At 38.6% G+C, this 8,510-nt stretch overlaps 1 pseudogene; it reads left to right on the plus strand.

Moving 5' to 3' along the window:
• LOC118668612 overlaps window positions 1-7,138 on the plus strand; it is a 124,221-nt pseudogene extending 117,083 nt beyond the window's left edge.
• The last annotated feature ends 1,372 nt before the right edge of the window (window positions 7,139-8,510 follow it).

Consider the following 8,510-nt stretch of genomic DNA (forward strand, 5'->3'; position numbering starts at 1 on the left):
TTTCTGTTTTGCAAGAGGTTGGCACACAGCTCTGCAGTGTACTGCGTAACCTCCACAGATTCTGTTTTTGTTTGGGAGGGTTTTATCATCATTTTTCAGACATGATACAACAAAAAGGGCCAAGGTTCCCAAGACCCATAATCCTAGATCCAAATTCCCATGGGATCCATATGACTGAAGTCAATTACTTACAATTTCTGAAATTGTAATGCCTGTTCCAAAAATGAGGCTAATAGTAACCATTGAGGAGAATTGTGCAGTGGCTGCAGAATCATCATGTAGAGGATGCAAGACCATATCTACTTTATATATTAGAGTTTTACATAGCATATTATACGTACAGCATAGCAAATTTTTTGGCACATAAACTCAGTATGTGTTTTAAGCACCAGGCCTACTCTCCCTCCCTAGTTGTATCTTAACAATAATAGCTAATGTCAATCAAACACTTTTTATATGCTAAATAGTTTATTCTTGGTATGTCACTTATTCCTCAGCACATTTGGAATATTCATTTGTGATATTAAGCCACTGTGTTTTTCACTCACCACTTTGCATGTACACTGCTGGTAAGGTTCAGAAGGAAAAGAGTTCAAATTTGTCTGACTTTAGAACCCATGCTCTTTTTTAAAAAATATGTTTTTATTGATTTTTTTAGAGAGAAAGGAAGGGAGAGGGAGAGAAAGATAGGAACATCTATGAGAGAGGAATATTGATAGGCTGCTTCCTGCACACCCCCAACTGGGGATTGAGTCGGCAACCTGGGCATGTCCCTGACCAGGAATCAAACCGTCACCTCCTGGTTCATAGGTGGATGCTCAACCGCTGAACCACACCAGTGGGGCTGAACCCACTTTCTCAACTGCACTTAAACTTCTCTGCTTTCATAACACACTGAGGAGGGACAGGCGGTTTCCTCTCACCAACACCACTCCCTATTCCTGTGCTATGTAGTTGCCTGATTCCTGGCCTCAGTAGGTGAGCTGCTGGCTCTCAGAACATCTACTGGCCTATATTAGCCATCTATTGCTGTCTAACAAATTAGCACAGAACTGAGTGGTTTAAAACAATACAAATTTGTCATCTTGCAGTTTCTGTTGCTCAAGAGTCTTGGCATGACTGACCTCTATCCTCTGTTTCACAGTTACTCTCAAGTCTGTTAACAAGGTGGTGGGTGGCCCAGGGTCTGCTTTCTCGCCTGGGAAAGGATCTGCTTCCAAGGCCACTCATTGGTTGTTGGCAGCATTTAGATCTTTATTAGCTGGTGGACTGATGACCTCAGATCCTCACTGGCTTTTGCCCAGAGGCTCCTGTTATAGGCTGAATTGTGCCCTTACCCCCAATTCATATATTGAAGCCCAAATCCCCAGTATGCACTTGGAGATGGGGCTTTTAAGAAAATAATTAAGGTTAAAGGAGGTAATTGTGGTGGATCTCCAATCTAATAAGACTGGTTTCCTTATAAAAAGAGAAAGAGACACCAAAGATCTCTCTCTCTCTCTTTTTTTCTCTCTCCTCCTCTCCCCCCACATGTGCACAGAGGAAAGACCATGTGAGAACACAGTGAGATGGTGACTGTCTGCAACACAAGGAGAGAGGTCTCGCCAGAAACCAGCCCTGATGACATCTAGATCTTAAACCTCCAGTCTCCAGAACTGTAAGAAAATAATTTTCTGTTACTTAAGACACTTAATCTCTGGTATTCTGGTATTGCCACCTGGGCAGACAGCTACAGCTACGTTTAGCGTCCTCATTACAGCCAAGTTAGCCTCTTCTTTAAAGTGTGTAAGCTGAGAAAGCAACAGAGAGAGTCCATTAGCAAGACAGAAAGCACAGTGTTAGACACCTAATCACAGATGTGACATTCCCTTCCAATTACTCCATTCTCTTGGTTAGATGCAAGTTACCCAAAAGGAGGAGATTCTACCAGGATGTGCATACCAAGAAGTGGGTATCACGGGACCCACCTTAGAAGCTGTCTACCACACTCCCCCACTCGTAGGTGACATGCATGACCTTCCAATTATTTCTGTCACTTTGGAGCTAATGGCAGCTCTTGAGCACTAATTTCCCTCTTTATCTGACCATGTCATTGCTCCCTCTTGGTTGACTCTTTTGGAATTTTCTTATGAAGTTAGAGGGATACCTTTCTCTTCCTTGAGTCCAAATGAGTAGTGAAATAGAGGCCTGTCTACTCTGAGGATTCCCTTCCTCCCAACACATATACTTCATTTTTTTCTTTATAATGTTGGCCTGGACAGGCAAGGTTTGGGCAAGTTTCTCATTCTCTTAACTCTCTCCTCTTCCACTCTTCTCAATCTGTCAGAACTGGGCAGAACTTCCACTATTTTTTTTTCTTCCTGATTGGGAAAGAATTCTATTTTGTAAAATTCTGTGATCAAATTGTAAGAATTACCTCTTCATATTTCAAATGAAAGAAAGATGATAAGAAAATGAACACCCCCCCCCCCTTTTAAAGATGATTCCAGTCTTCACCATTGATGTAGACTTTAAAATTCTACTGAGATAGGAGAAGCCAAATCTTAATTGTTTGCGGTCACATTATAATTGCTGTCTGACGCATACCTCTGGGTGAGGAGTAAATGAAAAGTCATACATAAGAAAACACAAAGATAAAAAGGCACATTGATATTTAAAAAAAACACACATTACTTGTTGCAGGGATTTTCTTATACAGGAAGGTAGAAAAGATCTATCACCTAAGGAATTTGTCTAATTCTCTGTTTACGAAGCTTCTCTATAACAATATTGGTGTGTGTGAAGGGCACAGCTTGGAGCAAAGCCAAGTCACTCTGATTCTGACAATAGGTAGCAGTGCGCCTGTTCCCCGGCTACCATATTTGAAGTTGTGCTCTCATATCTGAATCCATTGCAGTTTCTTAGGAGAAGCAGTGTTGGGATTTTAGTAACACTATTTCAAAAAGTGTTGGAGCACATGGGCCTCCAGGCCATGTGGACATGAGTTGGAACCACCATGTTGTCTGTTACCTGGAACATTCACAATCAGCCTGGAAGCACACATGCCAGGGCATCGAACCAACTCAAATGACATCACCTTTGCATATGTTTCCTTGCAGATACAGACATGGGCTGGTTTTTCTGTCCAGAAACAGAATCAAAATGGAAATCATATCTTAGAAATATCTTTGAAAGATTTATATCAGAGATGTGACTTTTTCATTACCTACTGAGTTTGTAACTTTGTTACTCAACTCAAGGCATCGGGATTTTTGTTGAATCTTTGGGACACAATGGAAAAATGGTTACTGGGGCCTGGATTATGAGCATGAGATACAGCTCCATTCAAGAGAGATCGGAAATTATAAATCTAGTTGCACTATGCCACATAAATTTCACATAAGTTAGTATTATCTATTTGCATTCATTTCCTGGGATTTGTGGAACACATCCTTGTGCTATTTTAGACGTGCTAGTGGTGTCATGCACTCATGCATTCTTTCAAACATTTAAGATTCAAGACACATTTACTGAGTGGTAACTACATTTCAGGTCCTGTTGAAGGCAGTGAAAACTCAGGCAGATATATACTAAATGACAATACTGATGGAATGATAGTAGAAATTCTCTACTTCTTCATTCAAAATCTGATTTCCTACAATGCAATTTCATTATATAATGAGTTAGTTATTTATCAAGAAATGTGATGACACTTCTAATAATGACATTTTTTTTTCTATTTAATGATCTGATGTTGACTAGGTAGAGGTAGGTATTTCTGCAGAAAATCATCCTATGTTACAGTATTTTTTAATTGTAAAGGATTTTAAAGACCATTTACTTGAGCTCTTTAGAGAAAAGAACTCAGTAGATGCTATCAGATTCAGTGAGAAGAATTAAGCTCATTTTATTAAATCTAATTATTGATTAGGTCCAGAATTGATATTACTTGAACAATGTCAATCAAGCAATAAAACTATTCTTGATCTATTATTTTCTATCCAAAAACATACCTTTCAATGCTCACAGGAGGGATACAAAGGAGAAAACTCAAGACAATAAAACTGCCAAGTAAAACTTCACCTAATCTAACTTTTACAAAGGAAAGATATTTTGGTTGATATTCTTCAAAGATGTCCACCAACAATTTCTTTTCTTCTCATGTGCACATGTTGGTTGCCCTTCACATTAAAGATAGAATATAATTGCCCTTCTCATGGATGTAGTATGGGTTTAGTGACTTACTTGAACAACAGATGGTGGTGATTCAATGTTCTGGGAGGTAACAGGTGAAATCATAATACCTTGAAACTTCTTCCCTGTGTCTCTGGAAGGCTTACTTATCGGTGCTCCCTCTCTGGGACTCAAGCACCATGCTGTCAGAAGCTCATACTGCATGTTGAAGACATGTGCCCCGTTTCTCTAATCAGAAACTCAACTACCCTTCCAGCCAACAGCTGCCATGGACTGTGAGTCAGTTGAACTTTCAGATGACTCCAGCTTCAGCTGCTATTTGACAAAGCATGTGAAAAATCCCAAGCAAGAACTGCAAAACTGAGCCAGGTCAATTCAGAGAACCATGGAAGATAAGTTGATGTTTTAAGCCACTAAGTTTTGAGGTTGTTATGCAGTTTCAACTGTGTTCATTCTGGGTCTAATCAATAACTTCAGAAAAAAACCTAATGCTCCTCAGTAAATCGCCCAGAATCTATTGAACACTGCTCTCCAAAGAGCTAAATTAAATGATCTTTAAAGTTACTCCCAGCTCTAAGATTCTCTAAGAAAAGATGATTTTTCTGCAGAAATATCATATCAGAACAGATGGCTACTGGACTTCTTGACTAGATTTGTCACTGCAGTACCAATTGGTTAAAAATGCAATTAATTGCAATGGAAGTTGTTCTTTCATTACAAAAATGTTCCATTAAGATCCCAGAACTCTGTGTGGACTCAAAACATCACAACCTATAGATCATTCACCTTCAAGCAAGAATATGAAACATAGTTTCTAGTATAGTAAGAAGCAAATTTTGGAATTGAGAAAGTTATTGTATATGGTCAACACTTCTTGTTGTTTCCTTCCCACTATCAAACTCAGTACTCACTGAAAGTAAGGATATCAGTCCTTTACTTGGTAACTTTTGAGTTACTTTCTTTATTCAAGGCATATTTGTTTTGTACTCTTAAAGAGGCAGCATGTATCGGGCACTTTCTACTAGGGTGGTGTTAACATTTCAATATTGCAACATTCCCAGTTGTATGATCTTAGGCAAATCATTTACATTTTTAATATCATGTTTTTCATCTAATGTAGAAATAGAAAATTCTGTCTTTAATGCATTTTGTTAATTCTGATTTTGAGTTTGTTATAGAGACAGTTATCAGATCATCATATAGAAAGGGAGCAGTACAGTAAGACTATGATGTGAATGGGACTGAGAATCCAGCTGGAAATAGCAATACTTTCTTGTCTCGCTCAAAGACTTCATCTCATGATATCATTGCTTTTTTTTTTTACTAAATGTTCTTTCTACCTATTGATTATTCTCTACATAGTGTTCTGACTAAGCTTCAGAGGAAGCTAGCATTATTGGCTAAATTAATGATATTTTGCACTCTGATCCTTGTGATTTATCCCCACTTCTGAGTTCATCTTACATGATCCCTAGTTCAGAGGAATTGTTAAATAAACACCGTTGAATAAATGAATGAATAAAGGAATGAGATGCTGGAAGCCGCAGAAACTGTGTCCAAATCACTTGACATTTGTTACTCTTAACAAATTAAGTGAGGTAATTTATGAAAGTGTTCCAGTTCTAGTTCTGGCACATAGTTGAGCTCAAAAGATATTTGTTTTCCTACTTACTCTTCAGTTATTTTTAAAATTAATGTTGTTTTCCTATTTGAGAAATCATAGTAATAAAGAAAAAAAAGATGTTTGGGGAATGGGAGACTTCCTGATGCTTCTGAAATCTATCATGTAGTTGGCCACCTACGTTCGAGAAAAAGAAAAAAAGAAAACTTATCCTCACAAGGCAACATTGTTTAGTTTTGTGGATAAACGGGCTCTGGGAATGCTGAATTCTATGATTCTACACCCATTTTGACATTCATAGACATTCTTAAGAATATTGATTATTATCCATAGTCTATAATATTTTTTCCTGGGAAAATGAAAGCAATAGCAGCATGGCATTCTCAAATGTTTAGAATAAAATCTTTGAAAACTGCATATTCTTGGGGTTGTGAATTCTCTCGAAATCTCTGTCAGTAGCTTCTTTGTAGGACTTGGCAAGGCCACGCTGGTATAATGGATGGTCATAAGATCTTGGTTCTTAGGGACAGAGAATACATGCTCTTTGTTCTTTCTTTTTTGGGGGCCACAGTATGTCTCCAAAGACAGCGCCTTGGCCTTTGAGAAGTTGTGTTCTCCCATACCAGAGTTCCTTCATTCTCAAGAAAACTGGATTCTATTTTGCTGTGGGAATCTTTGCCAGGAAAGGATTTACATTTGGATTGCCATTACATTTGGGTGTTCTTATTTGATTCCCTACAGTCCTTCTTGCAGAGTTTTGGAACTGATCTAATGTAGATTGCAAAAAGTGCAAATTTAATTGAGTGATTCTATGTAATTGTAGTTTTGCCTGTCTCAGCATCATTGAAGACACAGATACAGAGAATTCACTGGGATTGTTTAGCTTTAAACCCTGCTCTAGCCCATTCTGTGTCTGTGGCATCACGTGGCAATATTTTTAGTTATGGTGAAGAAGATGGTGATGGGAGTCATGTGCACAGGAACTGGGATGTAAAGGTCACACTTTGGGGATGTCCCAGGTCTGCTTTCTGCTAGAATCTTATTTACTGGAGGGAATTATGGGAAGATCATGTTGTGGGCTGTAAGCAGCACAGTTATGAAAAAAAAAACCCACCAAAAACCTAAAACAGAAGAGTCCTACAAAACATACCCACAGAAAGAAAGCTAAAAGGGCAACTTATACCAAGCATGATGGAAATGCTAACACTTTAGTAACAGATGAAGAACTTGCCAAAACTTCCAAAGCTAAGTATTGAACACAGAATACAAAAAATAAAGGGATACCAAAATTTATTAGTAGCTGATCAAACTAGTGTATATATATATCCTTGAAATAAATTTTAAATCCAATAATAAACAGTTGAAAAATTGGAGGGGGGGATGGGACTTTTGTCTCTTTCTATACTTGGTTTCTAATCCTGGGAGTTTTGATTAATCAATATTTAGCCTAGCTGATAGCAGTTTACAGACAGAAATGAGGTGGTTGCAGGTGTCCTTGATGTTTTAGCAGACCTGCTCATGATATGGTGCTAAGAACACCCAATATTTTCTTTTAAGACTTTCTATTACCATAATACTGCAGAATTCAGTGAGGAACTTGAGGCAATCATTTCATAAGCTTATATTATCTAGGATTCTATCATGTAGGAAGAGAGCCTTTGGAGAAATGGGCCTCACAGTGTTTATTTTGCTTCACAGAAAAACTAAAAATGTTAGAATTATGTTGTTTCTTTTCAGCCCATGATCTCTTGAGCCAGCTTGTTTTCATAAACAGCTACAGAAAAGTAAAGATGAGACCAGGTGCACAATGAATATTAGATAAAGAATTTTAGGGCCCCCAAGTAAAACAAATATTATTAATGTAGAACAGGATTGCTGTTCAGTGAAGATTACTGAAGCAGAAAATAAGCAAGGGCTCAGCACATTTTTTTCAAAGTGGTTGCTATGATTATTATATTCTTATGACCACAAAGAAAGAGAAAAAGTTGATTTCCATTTTTGTGGACTTGGCCCAGACCAGACCTAGAAAATAGAAAGAAGTACTTGTAAAGATCACCTGGCCACGGTGGCTCAGTGGATAAGCATCGACCTATGAACCAGGAGGTCATGGTTCAATTCCCGGTCAGGGCACATGCGGCTCAATCTCTAGTAGGGGGTGTGCAGGAGGCCGCCAATCAATGATTCTCTCTCATCATTGATGTTTCTGCCTCTCCTCTCCCTTCCTCTCTGAAATCAATAAAAATATTAAAAAATGAATAAATGTAACCCTTTGTCTTTCCCTTATTGGGCTGAGCCAGCGAGGTGGGAGGAAGATACAGTGGGGCCTTGACTTATGAGTGTCCCAACTAATGAGTTTTTCAAGATACGAGCTGTCTCTCAGCCAATTTTTTGCTTTGAGTTGTGAACTAAAATTCAGGTTACGAGCCAGATTCAGATACCCCACCGCTAGTTGGCACAGCGAACGTCACAGTGAACGCCACAACATCAGCCCAGCATCACGTGTCTCACTCGTTCACTTTTTGATTTGACATACGAGTAATTTGAGTTATGAGCTCTGTCACGGAATGAATTAAACTCGTAAGTCAAGGCCCCACTGTACATAATTTCAGAACATTCTTTCCCCTGGAGGTAGAGTTGGGGTGGGGTGATTGGTGGTGGTGGTAGTTCCGGATCAGTTTGTGGACAATGCTAACTATATGCATGGAAGATAACCCCA

The sequence above is a fragment of the Myotis myotis genome, unplaced genomic scaffold (genome assembly GCF_014108235.1).
Source record: "Myotis myotis isolate mMyoMyo1 unplaced genomic scaffold, mMyoMyo1.p scaffold_m19_p_13, whole genome shotgun sequence".
NCBI classification, from domain to species: Eukaryota; Metazoa; Chordata; class Mammalia; order Chiroptera; family Vespertilionidae; genus Myotis; species Myotis myotis.